Below are 21887 nucleotides of genomic sequence, written 5' to 3' on the forward strand. Positions count from 1 at the left end.
GTCTAGAGCTATGCTTTGCCTGGGAGGATAACTGTGAAAAACAAGCTGACATCTCACCTGACTTGGTAGAAAATCCTGCTGAGTAGCCCCTGCTCCTAGGCCTGGCTCCTCTTCCTACAGCTGCCAGAGGCCCCATCGGAGACTCAAGCTTCCTCGGTCACTCATGGTGCCTGGCAAGGAGGAGTCGTACAATCAGAACGTGTGCCCCTACACAGCAGCCATCTCATCCCACAGCAGCACACAGCTGCACTGTGTGCTGACAAATAAACATGAACACACAGGTGGGAGCATTGGAGCCATGACCCAGTGAATCCTACACAGCCAGTTAATCTAAGATGAGGGCAAGGATGGTGTAAAGATGGTGCTGGGGTCAAGTCCCGGAGAGTAGGGTCCCACTCTACAGAGAAAGATATTGTGGGGCTTTTGTGGACCCACTAGTGGTTAGCAATAAGACGCAAGACTTCTATATAGTTTATAGCTTCCAGCTTTTCACTGGGGCAGGATCTCAGCCAGCTTCTAATTGGACCCGACTGCCCGGCCTGTGTCCCAGCTGTGGCTAGCTCTTTACCTCCGTGCTCCTGTTCTCAACCATTCTGTTCTCTCCTGGGTCTCCTTTGGTTCTCCTGCTTGTGGTTTCCCTGTGTCTCTCTCTGCCTGGAAGGGCCACGCTGGTACCTCTTGCCCCAGCTATTGGCTGTCAGCTCTTTACCATAACCAATCGATGGTGAGATCCATCTCTTTGATTGCCTTAAGGCACAGAGGGCTGCTTGACCTTCAAATTTCTGGAAGGTGTGGAAGGATGGGCATTTCCAAATAGAAAACCCAGGAATGGGCCATGGAAATGACAATACCAAAATCCTGCCAGCACTTAGCTCTCTGCCAGTACAGTAATCAACCATTGAAAATACAGAGATGGCACCTTCTCACCCTGAAGGAAGGTTACCCCAAGAGAAAGAAAACATGCATTGGGCAGTCCATGTTGGGAGACCATCAGGACACACACACACACACACACACACACACACACACACACACACACACACACAAACACACACCAGGCACTGCCCCCACTGCTCAGAAGAGGCCTCTGGAAACTCTACCAGGAGCATTGGCAATACAGCCAGATGGCAGCTGCCACTGGCCCTTACACACACTCTCAAAGCCCCCATGCAGTGCATCTGGCATGGTCTGTGGGTTAGCATCTTAAGAGACGCCCTAGGAGGCCCCATTGCACAGAATCAGGATTGAGATCTTTTGCCTCCTTGGTCCTGACACACAGCTAGTCTCTGGTCATCTTGATGGTAAGATGGAAAAAATGGGAGAATTTTGTTTCAAATGGACAGGGAATCTAGACATTTTCAGAAACCAAAGGGGAGACAGTGACCAAGAATGCTAGCCTTGTGGATTGACCTCTGGGCTCTGGGTACCTGATTAGAAACCAAGGGCCACAGTCAGGCCTAGAATCAGAGTGACTCTAGGGTCACTCTAAATAACAAGTAACCTTTTCATTGGCCTAGATGACATCTGTGTCCAACTGCCTGATTTCACTCTTGGTTAGCACCAGGTTCGGGGGTATTTAGAGGTGGCATAGTAGTGATAATGGAACCATGAAAGGACTTAGGTGGGGTGGTGGTCTAGAGCCCCACCAGACACCATTGCTCAGTCCCCACAGAGCCTCAGCAGCTACTACAAGCCAGTGCAACAGGGGGGCTTTATCCACAGAAAGGATGTCAAAGGTTCCCAAGATATCAGTGTCTGTGCCAGGCAAAGTTCACATACATACATACGTGTAAATACATAACCATATACATATGTGCATAGATGCATGGGGATGTATAGAAAGGCACCTATGTACATAGTTTATAGATATACATGTACACCCGCATATTAATGCTTCTACATGCATATGTGTGTCTAGGAGACATATGCATTTATATAGACATTTATATATCCTCGTGGCTCGGCTAAATGAGGTAGGCAGCCTGCCTAAGTCACAGATCCGAACTTGGAGTCCAAAGGCTTATGACTCAAGCCCATGTTTCCTTGCCTAAAATCCAAGCATAAGTGTGGCAGGTCTAGGTCCATGAAACGTGTCTTCTAAATCTTATGTAGCATGTAAACAACCCCCAACGTACGTGCTACCAAATGCAGAGAGGGAAGGGGAGAGAGGGTAAGCCTTAGACAAAACAGGTGACTTAGATATGCCGAGAAGGAGACCAGAGGACGGTCCCAAGGGAAGCCTTCTCATCCTCTCTTTCCCCCACTTTCTTGCCTTCTCTATGTTATGGGGATCATATAACAGGCCTTTCAGTCTCCCAGGCATAGGGTCAGGAGGAACCGCTTGGGCTCAGGTGTAGGAAGCAGCGGTCTCCTTTTCCTTTCCGCTGTGACTGCAAATGTTACAAATTGCCTCCTTGTAGACTTTAAATAATGCATGTCTCTCTGATGGTTATTGAACAGAAGATTTGTTTTCTATGATATCCTGTGGTCCATCCCAGGTCTCTGGAAATGCAATGATCTTTATTACATCTGTTCAGCATCCGCAGACTGCTGTGTGCACAGTCAGGTGGCTACTAGGTGAAATTGATACTTGCAGGGACTTGGCTAGGTAAGTTTATGTACTGCTTGCTTGTCTACATGCTCCTCTGGACTGGAAGTTCCAAGGATGCAGAGCAGGCCTCAGAACGGCTCAGAGGTATGGGTCCTGGGACCGCACATGGCAGGCAGGTCCTACTTCCTGCATGGAGGGGTGGGTGAGTGCCCGAGGGCTATGACGTAAATATCCCAAACATGATGGATGTAAAAGCAGTCTGACTTTGAACTCTGTGTTTCTTTTGCTGTATTTCCTGCCTTTCTGTTGTATTTTTTTGTTTCCTCTGGGCCTTTTTCTTCAGTCTCACTTTTCAAAATTCCTGTGTGCCATTTCTTAGACTGGTTCTATTTACTTAGCTGGAGGGAGATTTGCATTTTCAAAGTTCACGTGTCTGCTTTCAGCCTAAGATTGTTTTAATGTGTCATGTCTATGGGCTTTCACTTTTTATGGCCCAATTCACATTTTTCCAGCTCTTCACCAGCGAGATAAGGTTACTTGAGGACATAGTAGGTTATGAAGTCACATAATCTGCCACAGGCTAGTTTCAGGCATGTCTGTGTGAGGGGGCCACAGGACCCGAGCTGTTCACAGACATCAGGTCCAGAACTGAGGCCTTCTCTGCCAGCACTCCACCCTTTTCCACATGTGGGGGATGGATGGAGAATCGGCTGCGTCTGTAAAGACAGGCTGCCATATGCTATGGGAGCAGGTAAGCTCAAATCCCTTTATCTCCTACAGAGCAATGGCCTGTGGCATGTTCTGGATGTGTGTCCAGCAGGGGGCGTCAGGGTTCTCCTGGACTCCTAGCTCCGGGCTAGTGGAATCTATGCTGCCAGCTACCTTGACAGAGAGAGGACACTCTACCAGGTCCTACATAAGCAAGTAGATGTTGGACCCAGAAATAGAATATAGAAATAGAATATGCCATGGCCACTCACGTCTCCTGGCCGTGGGATTCCACCCAGACATAAGAACACCAAGAAACGCAGTCCCACTCTGGACCCAGAACAGAAAGCTAGAGATAATTAATAACACAAAATACTATACATCTGCCAAGACTTCTTCCCATCTTAGCTTGATCATGCCTTTTTTTTTTTTTTCAGCAAGAAGAGCAAGTCCAGGCTTCAGACAGCTACCCAAGGCCCTCCAAAGGCAGGCTGTACCTGTTTCCCCGAGCCGTCCTTTCCACAGACTCTTCTGACCCTGATGACACTTCCTTAATGAACTCCCGTGTGTGCCTTTCCACAGCTCTTCTCACTGCCTGATCTGCCTATGAACTTGTCTCTGAAGACTTGGGGGAAGGCAGCTTCTGCTTTGAGGCAGCCTCCACGGACTCCACCAAGTAGAGCGGTACTGGAGTCTCTATTACCTTCTTGCCTTGTCCATTGGACCTAACATTTTGTCATTTCTATTTACTCATGTGTCTCTCTCCTCCATAGCACAGTGACCGTGTTCTACTTGTCCCCGAATTCCCAGAACCAGCACTGCCCCCAGTCTTGATTAAATATTCCGTTTTATGCAGCTCAAGCATTTGCTGATCGGCACTGTGACGGCAAATGTAAAAATGCTATCAATGTGGGTTCTGTTCATGATTTACAATTTATTCCACGGCTTTACAAAAGACAAACATTTTGCACCCATCCCCATGGCTATCAGGACATGTGATCAGATTTGACCTTAAAATTGAGGAGGGCGGGTTGCAGAGAAGAAACTTGAGCCTGACTTATGTAGACTCGGCATATAAGGATGCAGAAAGCATCCCTGTGGCCCAGGCATAGTGGCAAAGACTACATTCACTGTGTTCTGCCTAGGCCCCTTCAAAGATGAGTTTGTGCGTGGGGATGCTGGGATCGTGGACCTGTAATGAAAGGAAGCTGGTTAAATCATGTGTTTGCTAGGCTGCACTGGTACATGGAACAGGAGCCCTGCCAAGAAGGGTATAATGCCAGGAAGCTGTACATACTCATGAACATCTCTTAGAAACAAAAGGAAGCAGAGTCTCAATGGATGCTGGGATTTTCTTCTGACCGCCTCTCTGTTTCTGTCCACACAGGATGCCTTAACCTTCTTCCTCTGAAGTACAGCCTCCCCTGTTGTCTTACTGGGAGTTTCTATTGCTGGAGCAAACACATGACCAACAGCAGCTTGAGGAGAAAAGGGTTTGTTTCAGCTTATGCATCCACATCACTGTCGGTCACTGAGGGAAATCAAGGCGGGAACTCAAACAGGGCAGGAATCTGGAGGCAAGAGCGGATGCAGAGGCTGTGGAACAGTGCTGTTTACTCACTTGTTCCTCATGGCTTGCTCAGTCTGCACTGTTACACCATCCAAAACCACCATCCCAGGACTGGCACCACCCACAATGTGCTAGGACCTCTTACATCAACCATCAGTCAAGAAAACGCACTACAGTGCCAGGTGGTGGTAGGGCACGCCTTTAATCCCAGGGCTCAGGAGGCAGAAGACTGTGGATCTTGGTGACTTCAAGGTTAGCCTGATCTACAGAGCAAGTTCCAGGATAGCCAAGGCTACACAGAGAAACCCTATCTTGAGTGAGTGAGTGAGAGACAGAGAGAGAGAGAGACAGAGAGAGAGAGAGAGAGAGAGAGAGAGAGAGAGAGAGAGAGAGAGAGAGGGAATATACTACACTATAAGTCAGTCCTATGAAAGCATTCTAACATTTTCTCAGTTAAGGTTCTTTCTTCCCAAATGACCTTAGCTTGCCTCAAGTTGACAAAAAGAAAAGAAAAAAAAAGAGGAAAAACTATTTAGCACATCTTCCCCACCACCACCACCACCACTCTACAGTCTGGGAAGTACAGTGTCAGAAAGCCCACGTCTACACACTAACAACCAGACACATAAAAGGAAGCTGCATGTCTCTCAGAGGGATACACAGGCCCGGGCTAAGTGTCCACGCTCAGGACAGTGCCCTGTATCCAGAGACTAGAGACTGCAGGGAAGAGAAGAAAGAAGTGAGGAGATGCTGACCAAAGGTCCCTTTTGTCTCCTTGGGGAGAAGCAGTGTAAACAACAGCTCCCAACACACCCGTAGGGATACTGTGGCCAGAAATACAGAGTCCAGGGTCCAGGTCTCTGCAGGTCTGACTCAGCTGGGTCAAAGGAGGATCCGAGCTAACACTAATCCATTGCTGTGTGTAAGACGTACTGGCTCATCCCTTCGAATTCAGTTTTATGCTCTTGTTTATTCGTTTCTGCTTTTGGTTTTATTGCTCTTCCCACCTCACTTTCACTTTATAATTTGTGCGCCTTCGAGGTTATTTAAGCAGAGACTTCATTCCCTGTTTTCTTTCTTTCTCGTTAATAGAGGCCATCACCAGCAATACTTTTCCCTTTAAGTACCAGCATGGCAGCATCCCATAAATTTATATGATATGCTGTGTTTACATCTTTGTTCTTTAAATACTTCCTTCTGAAGTCCCTTCCCTTCCCAGGGCTTTCTTTGGGAACACTTCAGTGGTGATTATAGATGGATAGATAGATAGATAGATAGATAGATAGATAGATAGATAGATAGATAGAATCTATTCATGAAGGTCAGATGCTCAAGTCCAAGGATTAGATGCCATTACTCTGTGCTCCATTCCCATAGGAACAGCCGCCCTTCATGTGTAGAAAACACCAGCTTGGGTTGAGAAGATGAGGCCCCAGAACTGAATCTGGCTGTGTCCCTGGTTAGCTCTGTGCGACCTTGAACACATGCCTCTGCTCCTTAGAGTCCAGTGCCTTGCCTGGGAAGCCATGAGTGACAGCAAGGTACCTGACACTTGACCCCCCGCAGCAACCATCCTGCAGAGCTCGGCCCACTGGCTGTTCAGATGAGGGAAGGCGTGGAAGAGGCTGTGCAGGGAGGGGGAAGTGTCCAGCATCCTGGGTGTGTGCGGAATCGCAGCCTTTCTGTGAAGCGGAGCTGATGTGAGGTAGAAGCCGACAGTAGCACAGGAGGCGTGAGGGCTGGGTCTGCTTAGCCACTGTTCGGCAAGGAGAGGAAGACAGGCACTTCTACATGAGCATCTCCCCTCCCCTGCTTCTTCCTCATGCCCAGCTCATCCTCCACTCAGAGTCAGCTCCTTCAGGAAGTATCGCCTCACGTCCAGTTCTGTCTCCTTCTACACAGTAGAGCACACAGGTCACCTTTGGTCATCCCCAACTGTACTCTGAGCTTCTTTTATAAACAAATTCACACAATGTATTTTGATCACATTCACCCCAATTTCTCCCCCCTAACTCCTCCTAGGCCCGCCCCATCATCCTATCCCTTTCAACTTTGTGTCCTCTTCTTCCTTTTTTCACCAACTTATCAACTCTAAATTTTGCTCTCCATATCATATACTCCTGGTTATGGGGCTATTGCCTGGAGCTTGATGGACCTACTGGGAGACGCACCCTTAAAGAAAACTGACTCTCTCCCTCAAGACCCACTAACTGCTCACAGCTCCTTAAACACATACAGGGGCTCATGAATCTCTTTTTCTGCCATGTTAGTATGTTGACTGGCTTGATCCTGTACAAGTGACAGCAGCTGCCATGAGTTCACTAGGGCAACAGTCCTGCAATGTCCTGAAGGTGTGGCTTCACGCCAGGCCTCCCCAACCCATGGCTTTTACAAGTCTTTCTAGCCCTTTCCATTGATGGATGGTGTCTGAACCCTGGGGGAGGGTGTGATATAGATGTCCCACTGTAGTTGGGCATCTCTGTGCTTTGATCAGTTGTGAGCTTCTGTATTGACTATGCAAGGACACTTCTCTGATGGGGTCTGCGAGCAGCACTAATCTAGAGAGAGAGAGAGAGACAGAGAGACAGACAGAGAGAGAAAGAGAGAGAGAGAGAGAGAGAGAGAGAGAGAGGGAGGGAGAGAGGGAGAGAGACACAGAGAGAGACAGAGAGAGACAGAGACAGAGAGACAGACAGAGAGACAGAGAGACAGAGAGAGACAGACAGAGAGAAAGAGAGAAGAGAGAGAGAGAGAGAGAGAGAGAGAGAGAGAGAGAGGAGAGATATAAATTTACAGGACAGTTTGATGCTATCTCCAATTGCCAATTGCCAAAATAATAGCAATGGCTTCATCCCTGGGCCTGTGAGTTCCCCAGTCTTGGGCTCTTAGTCAGATTTGCAGTATGGGGCATGTGTTTCATCTTGTAGCGCAGACCAGAGAGAGAGAGAGAGAGAGTGGTTGGTTACTCTTATAACATTTGTTGAGCTTCTTAATGTCAAGGATGCAGAGCATGAGCAAGAAAAAAAAGGGGGACATTGGATGTCTTGCTCCAGGGGCTAAGGCAACTATGATCTTCAGCAGTCATTTTGAAGTACCTACTGTGTGTCATAGGGAATGGGCAAGAAAGGCATGCTCCCTCTACAGGGAGTAAAGACTTCCAGACGTGTAAGTATAAGGAAAATGTGTGAGTCTTTACCTGGAAATGGTGGGAACAGATCGTTGAGGAACACAGTGGATAGAGTTCCACATTGGCTATACAGAGAAGCTGCTGTGAGTGGCTGCTTCTAACATGAAGTAATAAAAGGAGGGGTGGGGTAGACTGGCAACATAAAGAAACCCAGGAAAAGGCTGTTCAGGGCAGGGGGGAGCACTGGGTGAAATGGCAGAAATCACTGAGCACAAGAGAAGGTGACACATTGCAGGGTATCACACAGGGAAGAAGGGCGTGGGTAAAGGAGACCAGGCAGGAGTGTGTGAGCCATCACCAACAGGCACAATAAGCTTGCCTGTGGCAGGAACCACTAAGAGGCTCGGTCAGCAACACTGAGAATCAGTCCCTCCTGGAGGAGGGTGGCAACAGGCACGGGGCAAGAGGGAGACAGCTATGTGGAGGAGGGAGATGTGTAGAGAGTGTCTGACATCATGTTCTATGAGGCTTAGGCTGATGGTGGGGACTGTGAATCCTCCACGCCACTTTCTGCTCAGCATCCCTCATCCACTGCCACCTTTGCCCCGGGATGTAAGGCTGTGGCAGAGTCCCTCTTGGGTTTCTAACCTGTGTGCCTGGGTTAGGGATGGCGGAAGGCTGAAGAGAAGGTTCCACCTCTGACCCTGTGGCCCTTTGAGCCTTGTGCCCTGTTAAAGGAAAAGTGCAGTGTTACCTTTGTCTGAAGCGCTGAGTTCTCTGGGGGAGCCGCCCAGCTCTGGTCTAATTGTAATCCCCAAGTACATATGCTGTGTCCCAGAGTCAATATATAGAGTGAAGGTAATCGCAGAGTAAATCCTCCTAAGTCCTTTAATAGAATCTGACAGCCCCGAGCCGGTTCTTTCAGGTAAAGAGCAGTCAAAGGATTTGTCTTTTAATGGCCATGATCACCGATTCCTTCTGAGTGATTAAAATGGAAACTCCCAGTCACCGGAACCATCCTACCAATCTGAAGGCAGTGCAAGGGAAGACGAGAGAGGCTCTCGATGGATCTGAACTGAGCAAAACCGAGGTCAGACCAGCGAAGACTCCCATTCGCGTAAGAGAAAGGAGATGGGTGTTTAATAAACATTGTTCACAGGCTGGGAGTCTTCATTTGCATCCACGCGGCACACCCGTCAAGTTCAGCTGTAACTGAACGTTAATCTGTGACAGACCTGGACACAAGAAACCGCCACTCTTAGCCCTGCTGCCGATGAGAAGATAAATTCCCAGCTATTGGAGAAACAGATAGCATCAGGGCTCTGATAGATGGCTTCAAACGCATCAGAGTGAACATTTTTGCACTACAATGTAATAAAAATAAATATCAAAGGGAAAGCTGCAGCATTCATTATGTCTGACGTGGTCTCCTTCCCAGACCTGCTTACTGCCCCAAACTGATAATGGATGGCCGAGACGTGAGTCCCTCCGATATGTAGTCAAAGGAGAGGAGCAAGATCACACTGGGAAATGGAACTGGTAAATCATGGCGCGGAGAGAGGTGCGGTCTCATCAGTGAGGAAATAAAATTCATACCCAGGCAACTTCCAGGTCCAGTTATGTGGCCATTAAAGCCCCAGAAATAAATATGATAAGACTCAAGATGGGCAGCGAGTGAGCCGCCATTCCTCAGCCTCACTCTGCAGAGGGAGAGAGGCTGTACCAATTTCCATCAGCAATCAGGCCACCTGGAGACTTGCTGGCACTCTGACCCAGTAATTCCTTCTTTGGTAAAAAGAAAAACTCTGATATTATCCCCATAGAAAGAAAAGCATGCCGGTAGCAGCATGATACCTATAATAACCAGGAGTTGCCAGCAGCCCAAAGGCTAGAGAAGTGGAAGCCGACCTAGCTGAGTGAGATATATTAAGGCGGTGGAATAACACGGGCCATTAAACATGGCTGATGGGGGGCGTGGTGGCTCTGCAAGCATTCCTATGAAATATTCATGGTCATCATTAGCTGCAGAGCGGAAGCCTTCCTGGATATTGATAAGAAAGGGGCTTGGGAGGAGCGATATAACTCGCTTCAATTTTTTAACATTCATTAAGATTTTACGTTAAGTCGTGTGTTGATTTTAGTGGTTCATTCAACATCCATTGAGTATCGATTCCCTGCCAGAGACTAGGAAGATATTAACATGAGAAATAAAGGCTTCCTATATGGCAGGCATTTGCAGTCAAAAGAAGAGCGCTATCAGACACACAGATAGACACACAGACATGGATACACACACACACACACACACACACACACACACACCATGGTTGAGTGCAGTGAATGGTGGAGCGTGTCTCAGTTAAGCTCGTAAGGAAAGGGTTGTTCTAAGATGACAACACTCTAGGCGGGCAAACTGTATAAGCAATAGTCGTGTAGATTTGGAGTATGTGCATGTGCACATGTGCATGGTATATGGTGGGGTGTGTGTGTGTGTGTGTGTGTGTGTGTGTGTGTGTGTGTGTGTGTGTGTGTGTGCTCTATCCCAACAAGTCTGGAGGACTTGAAGAATCTGATATACTTCTTTCATGGGACCCAGGACTCAGTGGCCACTGTACTGGAGCCAGCTCACCCATCTTCACCCGTCACTCTCACCCACCCTCGCCCCGCCCCTCCCACACATCTGGAATGTGTACCTCAGCTGAGGTCCTTCACAGCTGTCTGCCCTGGCTAAATACGCTTGAGCTGCATTGTAGCCTGAGTGAATATCATCAGCCTGAAGGCCGGCTCCAGTTGGAAATCACGCTCTGTGGAAAGTTCTTTCTTAAAAGGATGCTTGGATCTGGTCCAGCCACATCATCAGGAGGAGACACGGAACCCGTTACTGCCTCCCTGAAATCGCTGGATATGATGACGACGTGTTCATAAATGGAGCAGAGCAAAGGGAATTGAGGGACACAGGGTCCAAGTGACATGCCAGGGTATGCAGTGAGCCAAGTCAGGAGGGGGAAACCCCACATGCTGTAGGATTGATGGGGGAGGGGAGCTGCTACAATTCAACAAACCGTTTGGTTTGACGAGGTTTGTGATGGGGGAAACCTGGGAGCTCTCGCAAGGAAACGGAGATAGAAGTCATGATGCCATCAAGAATAATTAAAGGAGGGGCTCAGTGTGGTAGAATGCCTGCCAACACGGCAGTATGAACGCATGTGCTTTAAAAGGTGCTGGGGGCAGAGCACTGTCAGCAAAGAAGATGCCCTGCAAACATGAAGACCTGAGCTTTGATGCCCAGGACTCAGTTAAAATGCCAAGTGTTGTGGCACGGGGCTCAGATGCTTGAAAGCCTATCACTGAAGAGGTAGAGGCTGGCGGATCCCTTGCTGGTTACTCATCTTTACCTAATCAGTAAGTTCCACACCCCAGTGAGAGACCTTGAGTCAAAAAAAGAAAAAATAGAGTGGGTGGCTCTTTAAGAATGGCGTCTAAGGGCTGGAGAGATGGCTCAGAGGTTAAGAGCGCTGCCTGCTCTTCCAGAGGTCCTGAGTTCAATTCCCAGCAACCACATGGTGGCTCCCAGCCATCTATAATGAGATCTAGTGCCCTCTTCTGGTCTGCTGGCTCACATGCGGGCAGAGTACCGATTAATAAATAATAAATAAATAAATCTTTAAAAGGAAAAAAAAAAAAGAATGGCATCCAAGGTTGACTCTGTCCTCCATAAATGCACACACACACACACACACACACACACACACACACACACACACACACACACACACACACACAAAGGAAGGGAGGGATGGTGGAGAAATAAAGAAAGAAAGAGAGAAAGAGGAGGGAAGGGAAGAAAAGAAGGAAGGAAGGAAGAAGAAGAGAAGAGAGGGAGAAAAGGAGGAAGGGAGGGAGGAAGAAAGATAAGCCCATTCTGCTGAGATGACCTACGTCACTACAGATAACCAGGAGCAAGCAAAAAACACAGCTGGACACAGCCCTTTTTCCCTGTCCCTCTCCAAAGACCAGGGCCCCCTGGAGGATGGACTATTCTAGACACAGAGTCAAGGGAAAGGTTAAGCAGGGGCATCTGAGGCTGGGGAGCAATGTCGGCTCCCTCAAGGAGGATATTTGGGGGCTGCAAGGACCAGGGTCTGGAGTGAGAGGCAGCTGTCCTGAAAGAAAAAAAACACAAAACAAAAAAACACAAAACATCTCCTGCGGATTGACACAGGGCAGCAAGTGCCGCTTCATTGAGAGCAACGAGGCACTAATTGCAGCCAACAGAATGGGCTGAGGGCCTGAGAGGGTCCTTGAGTCTGAGATGGTCCTTTCAGGCAGAGAGTTATGTGGAGTGGCGGATAAAGTGTTGCTAACAAGTCGGAGATGCTCTGCGGGAATCACCACATTGTCAGAAATCCCTCCTCTGCTTCCACATGTGTCAGAGCCTCTCTTGTCTTACCAGCCTTCAGACCTCCCCGACAATTTGGTTAAAGTCTCAGAGTTTCCATGGGAGGGTGTCAGCGCTCAGGCTTTGCTAGTGAGAGGCAAACACTGAACTGTGGAGCTCTACAGATTCTCAAGCTCCTGTTTCACCCTTGGGATGGTTTGTGGAGTCAAGAAAAGGCCCCTGGTCCCTCAGCCCCCAGGGGTTATCAGGGGAGGGGTGTCCACAGGACATTGCCCACAGGGATTTCTTCCCTGCCTGGCTTCCTCCCTCCATGCCTGGCCCGGAGGCACACTCCACTTCCTCTGGCTCCCCTGGGAATGGTCCCACATCCTGGGCTGGGGATCTGGGTTGGGATGGTGTAGCACACACTGCTCTCTGCTCACTCTGTGTGTCTCCTTTCTCCTCTTCATGCTGGGTGAGTGGCTAGACTGTATTCCCAAACCCGTCCTGCAGCCGCATGCAGTTTCGCCATGGTCCCATGAAAAGATGGACAGAAACAAACAGCCTGCCTCTGCTTCCCTATGCGCCATTCCTCTCTGCTCGCCTCCCTGCTCCTGTTTTCTCTGCTGACGTGATGTACAGACTATCCTTTCAACATCACTGTAGAAAACCCCTAGTTAGAGGTAGCAGAGCATCCCGTAGCCTGGTGTGTAGAAAACACATGGAGAATGGCCCCTGGCAACCTGACCCAGTGTCTATACCAGAGGTGGCAGACCAACCTCTGTAGCTCTGAATCCTTCCATTGGCCTTATCTGTTACAGCAGCAAGTATTGGCCTTACTCATCCAATGGTTGGACTTCAACCCACAGCCATCTGCCTTTGACTCTGATTGGAGTCCAGTCTAAGGATGATTTTTAACAACCTGTCCCTTGCTTGTGGCTTTCAGAGAGATGGTGATAGTCTTCCACCCAGGCCAGGCCATTCCACCCTGCTCAGCCCATTCTACCCAGGCTAGCTCAATCTACTCAGGCTAGCCTACTCCATCCTAGCCAGTCTTATGCAGGCCACCCAGCCAGGGATGTTGATAACTATTATCTTAAATAATGGCTTCCTAGGGCTACAAAGAAGAAACACAGGGTGATACATAATGCTATGGGGACACCAACGTGGGAACAGCTATCTGTGATCTACCCTGAGCTGTGACCTGCTGGGCCCTATGATGGCTTGGCTACTGTCCTAAGGGTTCAGGGCCAGGTGATAGTGCCAGAGGTGGTGACAGCTAATCCTACAGCTGGTGCTATTGCCCCTGTGCCTGGTACTTAGAGCTCTCTTCCCAGGGAGGGTTCCCTTTAGGGAGGTGTGACAAACACCCCATTACATAACACATGGCTAGACTTGTTATTTTGTTTCCAGAGCCTGAAACTGTTTAAAAGAGCAATTCACATGAGCACCAGGGGAGGGAACGATTTAGAAATCCTTAATCGAAATCCATCTCTCCTCTCCAGAGCAGCCTTTTAGAGAGGTGGCTCGGGCAGCCTTCTACAACCTTCTGGGGGAAAATAGTGTGAATTCAAGTACTTGCATCAGCCTCCAGTCTGTTGGTCCATTCTTGGTGCTATCCTGGCCAATAGGAATGTATCTGGGGAGAATGATTGACGGGAGGGGGGCGGGGGGAGGGGAGGAGGGGAGAGATAACCAAGTTACATCTCATGAAGCCTGCAGCTGCCTCATATAGGGAAGTGTAGGCTAGGGCTGGGATTCTGGCCTGAGGCTCTCATGGAAGGTCCTGGAAGATAGAGCCTGGGGCATGATTGGAGGTGGACTCTGTGGACTCTGAAAAGAACAACTGATTTTCACAGTTACACTGCCCAGGGGGGGAAGTGAGCTAGCCTAGGTAGAATGACCTGACTGGGTCATAGTGAGCTGGCTTGGGTTAGAGTTGGCTGGCCAGAGTGGAGTGAGATAGCCTGTGTAAAATGAGCTAGCCTGGGTAGAGTGGGCTGGCCAGGGTGGAGCCGGCTGGCCATGATAGAGTGGGCTGGCCTGGGTGGAGTGGGCTAGCCTGGGTGGTGTGGGCTGGCCAGGATAGGGTAGGCTGGCCTTGGCAGAGTGGGCTGGCCTGGGTGGTATGGGCTGGCCAGGATAGGGTACCCTAGCCTTGGCAGAGTGGGCTGGCCTGGGTGGAGTGGGCTAGCCTGGGTGGAGTGGGCTGGCCTGGGTGGAGAGGGCTGGCCTGGATGGTGGTAAGCTTCCTATCTTGAGAGCAGTGTAGGTGAAGGGTAGCTTATTTCAGGAAGTCTGTCTGGGGATCTTGTTTGAGATAGCAGGGGCGAGGCTTCTGAAATGAGATTTGTCTCCCAAGAGCTGTGTGTGGGTTGGAGGCTTGCTACAGAAGGATCCTGAGTTGAAGGCTATCCTGGACTACATCATGAGACTTTGCCTCCAAAGGAAGAAAGAATTCCTCTCTCTAAGATGCAGAGGCACCTGCGGCTTTGTTACCCTTCCTTCCGATAAGCATAGCCACACCCCTTTCTTGTAATACGTCTCCCACGCACACTTCCCAGGGACAGCCTCTCTTAAGCTGTGGGCACTGGGTCAAGTGAAACCAAGCCTTGTCCCCTAAGCTTAATGGCAGGCTCTGTCTCTGGGGACAGCGATTACATCGGGGGTAAGTGAACAACTTGAGCTAATGCGATCAGAGCGAGCTCTGGGCTTCATCTGGGCTCTTGTCTGGTGGTCCGCAATGGGCAAGCTGACAAGGCTCTACAGCCCTGGCACGTGGGTCAGCAACAGACAGTGGGCTAAGTAAGAAACTGCCACGGTCCGGGATTACACTCGCGAAACACTTAGATCCAGATTTACCTGAAGCCAGGGGATTTTCTGTTTGTTGAACCAGCAAATTCCACTCTATTAATGTGGTGTCCTGGCTACAGTGACAGGTTTTCATGGTGAGGATCTTAGACACATGGGCTGTGAGAGAGTAGTGAGAAGTGAACAGCGGTGATGGAAGGGTGGACCTGTGAGTAAACAGTGCTTGCTATAGAAACATGAAAGTCTTAGTGAAGACCCCAGCATCCATGTAGAAACGCCAGACAAGGCTACACACACTCTTGTGACTCCAGCGCTGTTGGAGCCCAATCAAGAGGATCGCTGGGACTTGCTGGCCACCAGCATCGCTTCAGGTTCAGCGAGAGACCCTGTCTCAGGCATAAAACAGAAAGAGTGATAGAGCAAGACACCAGACATTCTCCTCTGGTTTCTACAAGCACCTGCACACATATGCACATCTGTGGCACACATATATGTGTGCACATGCATGCACATATGCCCCATACACGTGTGTGTACCTCACACCACATACACACACATACACACACATACGCACACACACACACACACACACACACACACACACACACGCCAGTGTGCAGTGTCTTTGAGAAAGGATGCGGAGAGAATACAGGGCATATCTGGCCCTCTTCCGAGGGGCCCCAAGGCTGGGTCCACCATGGGCAAGCCAACCACGAGACACTCCGTACAGGATATGAGCCTCTCCTGATGTCCCAGCCCGAGGAGCCGAGCTAAGCATGAAAGCATTTCCTGTGAAGCTGCGTCCTGAGGCATCCCGTGGAACCTTGAGAATCCAAATGTCCAGTCATCCAGCCCTGCTCCGTGGCCTGCCGCCTTCAGCAGGGCGTTTCTGAAGTGTGTGTAATAACGTGGAAAATACTCGTGATAGTGTAAATGAAAGCATGGCGTGCAACTATAGTCAGTGTACACTCAGCTGTGTGAGAAAGGAGGAAAAGAATTACAGACAGGACAAGCCAAGGCAGTGAATGCACCCCAACATGAGCATCTGGGGAGCAGGCTGGTTTCACTTCCCACTCTTTTTTTTAAAATATATTTTATTAATTTTTTCATATTACATCTCAATTGTTATCCCATCCCTTGTATCCTCCCATTCCTCCCTCCCTCCCATTTTCCCCTTACTCCCCTCCCCTTTACTTTCCACTCTTGACTGTGTTTTCTAAGTTCTTCCGTGGGTGAGGGTGCTATCTGTGAGTGTGGAAGGGAGAGGGTACAGTGTGGTTTGTGTGTATGGTGTAGGTGTGTTTGTGTGGTTTGTATATGTGGTGTGGGGTATGTAATGTGGTGTGAGATATGTATGTGGTATGAGGTATGTGTGTGTGTTTGTGTTGTGTGGTTTGTGTGTGGAGGTGTGATGTGTAGTGTGCAGCATGGTTTGTGTGTGTGTGGTGTGTAGTGTGGTTTGTGGGGGGTAATGTGTAGTGGTGTGTGTGTACAATGGTTTGGGGTGTGTGTCTAAATCTGTGTTCATATACATATGGGTGCACATGTGTGTACAGTTGTGGGCACGCATGTGCTCATGTATGTGAGGAGGTCAGAGGCTACTCTTGGGTGCTTCTCTCCAAGGGCCATCTTGAGACATTTTGGGACAAGGTCTCTCACTGTCCTGGAGTTTTCCAACCAAGCAAGACAGATTGTGATGCCAGCAAGTTCTGTCTCTGCCTCCCTGGTGCAGGGATTGTAAGTGTGTGCCACCACAGCCTGTATATTTTCCTTCACTTGGGCGCTGGGGGTCTAGTTGGGGTCCTCGTAGCTCAGGGGCGAGCATTTCACTGACTAGGCTAGCTCAAGCTCTGTGAGTATGGTTGCTTATAAAGCAACAGTGTCCGTCGCTGGTGGCAGAAAGGGACACACAGGCAATTTCTGAAATAAGGGGCAGGTGAGAGGGCACAGCTCCCCTCTGCCCATCAAAAGACAGGAGACCTTGACCGGGCAATCGGATCTGTTCCCAGATGTTCCTCGCAGCAGCTGACTTGAAGCGTTTGCCTCTCTGAACCCGAGCATCCTCCTGCAGATAGGAAGAAAAGCTATTAGAAGAGACGCCCGGGAAACCGGCTGTCACAGGAGTCGACGCAGCATCTGCCCTGCTGCACAGCTCATCCTTGCCAAATGAGTCAACTGCTCTGCCCTCAGATCCACTGTTGGGGACAATAGGTATTCTTCACTGCCTGTGGGAACCCGCTTTTGGCGCTAAGAGTCGTGACATGCAGCTGGGAGGTTGTCTTGTTAGAAGCGCCCCCCCCAACCCGCTGCCGCCGCCCCACGTCTTGTCCCATCCCATCTGCTGTCATCTCTGCCCACTTGGTTAAGCCATCTGTAAATAGCAGGACAGCCATTCTCTGGTGGCTCTGGGGTCTGCCCTTTCTGTTCTCTCTGCACACAGATTGCTTCCTGCTTTCCAGAAACTCGGCCTGGCATGCAGGGGCCTCTGACAGGGGAGCTTTCTGAGTGTGTGATGTCATAGATCCCAGTAGTGATGGTGGGGTGTATGGGAGGCGGGCGGAGGATTGGGGGAGGGGAGAGTGGCTCTAGTCTTAGTGATTCATGTGCTAAGGACTGTCTTCTAGGAAACATAAACTTCATCCTAGAAACAACTCCCACTAGCTGGACCGTCCTCAGGGCTCCCTGGAGGAAGGATGCACTTCTCGGGGTAGATCAAGAAAAGAGGTAAGGCTGCAAAGTCTCTTAGAGACAACCTGCCCCATATGCTTTGGGGATACAAAGAGAAACCAGAGCCAGAGTGAGTGGAGGCAGCTGGCCCATGGGCAAAAGCTGCACCTCAATTTCCCTAACCCTCCTCTCCGTACACACAACTCAGCCACCCATTCTAGCTGGGGAAAGGCCTACCCAAGGTTTAGGGAGACAAATCACTTTTGGAGTCTCTTGGCACATCTTGCTTCACCATTGCCTGGAGCCACGGAGCCTTCTTTTCCTAACTTGACCCCAAGTCGGTATTCTTCAGGACAATGCAGGAAGAGACACCCCAACTCAGCAACTGTGTCTATGCCCTGCTCTTATTGTTTTGGGGGAGAGAACCCTGCTGTCAACTGCCGGTGAGTCCTGATGTCCCCGAGCTAAAACCCAGCTACATTCTGTCCTCACCAACTGCTTCACCTCCCCGTCATTCCAGACACACTGAGCTCCTGGGCCTAGGCAAGCCCTGGACTGTTGCCCCTAACCAGGGCATATTGCAGAGCAGATTCTATGATGGTTACATAGATACCGTGTGTACACTGGGCTGCCCCAGGCACAGCCATGCAGACATCCTGGGAACCCATGTTCAGCCAGCTAAGACAGATTCCTTGCCTACATTTGTCCTTTCTCCACCTGGAAAATCCCTTCTCTCTTTTTTACTGCAGGTTGAGACCCACAGCCTCTTGCATGGGATGAGATGCACTACATGCAGGTAGCTAGCCCACGCCCAGCCCACATCTCTCAGGCCACCCCACCTGAGGACCACTGTCTTAACATTGGATTGGAAAGTCTTTCTTTGCGCTAGTCATTGAATCTTGAGAGGGTGTTTTATCGTTTCCTGGACTGTGAGTACCCAGCCCATAATAGGGAAAATCATCCAATGAATGAATCCATAGAACGGCCCTAAGAACTCTAAAAAGCTCCACTAGGTGCATTCCTAATTATGACCACTAGAGGGCATACAAGGCCTGCCAAAAGTACCATGCAGGCTCCAGTCAAGGCCGATGCTTGGGAGGACCCAAAGCCAGGGCCCAAGTTCTGCCGGACTCTAGGATTCCTCTCTATTCCTTTGTCCACTCTCACCACAGCCAGGGAAATACTGTTAAATAATGGCGAGTCCGGCCTCTCCATCTCTCTATTCTAGAGGCCATCAGGGGCTGCCATCTTTTCTCCACAAAAGTCACAGAACCTGTAAGAGCGCAAGCCTCCATGAGCCACCACCTTTCCTGCCTCCCTCATGTCTCTTCTCCAGGAACCTCAACCCCGCCTGTTCGGTTTCCTTCATTCCCAGTAAGGCCAAGTACTTATTTCATGGACTAATATCTCACACGCCTGAGTGCCTTTCCCTCTTTTCTCAATCCTGTACCCCATCTACCTCACCCCAGTCTTCACTTCCGCTTCCTGAATCTCATGGTCTAAAGAAGCAGGAATTCATCCAGCAAGGCAATGCTGAGATGTCTGTGTTCACTTCGCTCCTACTTAGCTTCAGTTTTGTTTTGTTTTGTTTTCTCTCCATAGGAGTTAAATCAAGATGGATGGGTGAGTGGGAGAAAGGAAAGAAAGAAGGAAGGAAGGAAGGAAGGAAGGAAGGAAGAAAGGAAGAGGAGAGAGGGGGAGGGAGGGAGGGGGAGGGAGGGGGAGGGAGGGAGGGGAGGAGGACACTTCATCAGAGAAGTGAATAAATGGATAGATAATACATGAGTGGATAGGTGAGAGATGTGTACAGATGGGAAGATGGATGCATAAATGTGTGGATGGATGGATGCACGGAAAGATGAGTAGGTAGATGCACATAGATGAGTGGATAAATGCATAGGTGGATGGGTAGGTGGAAGGATAGATATATTTCTCTTTCTCATCCATTGCTTTTCTTAGTTCCCCAGTGGTACACTCAAGGGAATGGGTGCGCGTTTATTCCCGGTTTGTCTGATTCCGCAGCCCCAGAGCGTAGTGCGTGGTACGTGTTTGCTAAGTGGCTGCGGGGAGGCGAGGGAGTAACAGCAAATACTGAGTCAACCAAGGAGAACTCTGTGGGCCCACGAGGCTATTTCGTGCAAGGCACAGTCTCTGCCATTCAAACCAGACACCAGAATCTCAAAAGTCGTATGAGGAAAAACATCACACACACACCCCAAAAACAACCTAGGGCTAGAGATAAGTATTTGCTGACCCTGTTAAGAGGGGAAAAAATCTCCACCCCAAAGTGAGGCTTGAATCCCAGCTTTGAGCTCAATCCCTGTGAGAGGAGCTCTCATCTCACAGTCTGTCAGAGCCTCTGTGCCTGTTTAAGAGCTGGAAACAGGATAGTGATAACGCTGGAGATCACTGAGCCACCTCCCCCTCAAGTCCAGGGGCAGAGATCAGCTATGCAAGGTGCCTTCTACTGACTTAGCAGGTCTTTGCTCAAACCCTTGCCTAAAACTGTTCTCTGGGAAGGTGTCCTGGGATCTCTGTCACAGTGTACCTCAGTCCTTTCATGGTTGTTCCCCCAGGATCTCCACCTTGAGGATGGAGCAGTGTGTGGCTTCATCTCTCATTGCCAAGCATTCACAGTCACTTGCAGAGATGCCTAGAAAGGGAACTCTCACTGGAGACACCGTGTCTGCCTGACTTCTCTGCAGCCTCTGAGCCTTCCTCACCCGAGGCTCCACTCCCTCCCTCCCTCCCTCCCTCCCTGTACATCCCCAACCACCCTACAACCAAAGCTGAAGCCCCTCAGCTTGCACACAAGGAACCGGATGGGAAACCCAAGGCTTGAAAAGTGACTGCCCGGAGATGCAGGGATTTACACACCTGGTATCTGGGGCCCCCAAACTGCATATATAGGGAGGGAGGCCCAAGCTGTGGCCAGCAACGATGTGTGGGCTCACAGAGCGGCCAGCCAAAATTATTCCATCCCCAAGAGCTGCCGGCCAGCACCAGCCCAGTCTGGAGACATCAAACCTGCCAGCTAAAACGCCCCATGAATATTTAACAGGCATCAATATTTAATTAGTGCAGACAGATTAACTCTGAAATCACACACTGGGGCTAGGATCCTCATTCCTAGAGGGGTGGGGAGTGAGAGAAGAAAGGGGGTGAGCCCTGAGAGTTGCCCTCCATCCGGGTCTCAATGCTACCTTTCCTCCCCCACCTCCTCCAAGCACCTCCCCCTGCAGAAAGTGAGCAGCAGTCAGGATGGCCAGTGCATAGAGAAGCCAGGAGGTCTGTGTATCTGGAGGTGCCCGGGACATTGGGGTGAGGGCTGTGCCAGGCAGAGGGGCCTAAAAAGGAGGCCGCTTCCTCTCTGCCTCCCAACCAGCTCAGCTTGGGCCACTCTGGACCTGGACTGACTTCAGGAGCAGGTGTGGGTGTGTAATTACCTTTGCGCCTTGGCGGGCCTGGATTAAGCTGTTTATTGCATCGGCAGTAACACGGGGAGTCTTTTATTCTCTTCAGTTTCTTTGAGCTTTATCACATCTTGTGCCACTTTTCCATTTAATGGAGTGTCCCTGATCATGAAGCGCCATGGCCAATGCCTTTAAAATCATCACCACCACTACCACCACCACCACAGCCAACAACAACAACAGCAGCATTTGGTCTCAAGGACTTTCAAAATGTCTAGGGTAGACCCCGGCTTTGCCCTTGCACACATTTTGTGCTCCCACTTCATCCCATACCACTTCCTGCCTTGGCTGGCTCAGGGGACTTTTCCTCCAGGATGCCTTCAGCAACATCCTTGTTTATAATCACGTTTGCTTCCCTGTTTCCCCCAGGCAAAGCTCCTCAAAAACAGAAACCCAAATGTCTCTACATACCCAGCCTAACACAGGAAAGGACGTTCGCTGGGTACTTGATCGCTTGCTTTCAATTTTAATAAACTTAAAGCAAAAAGAGGTTTTAGCTAGGACCTGGTTGTCTGTGAAGGCACACTAGGTCAATGCCTGTACTAGTTGGCTACTGCTGCATAACAAACAGCCACAAATCCCCAGTGGTGTGTGTCAATAAA

The sequence above is a fragment of the Acomys minous genome, assembly GCF_964271855.1.
Source record: "Acomys minous genome assembly, chromosome: 12".
NCBI classification, from domain to species: domain Eukaryota; kingdom Metazoa; phylum Chordata; class Mammalia; order Rodentia; family Muridae; genus Acomys; species Acomys minous.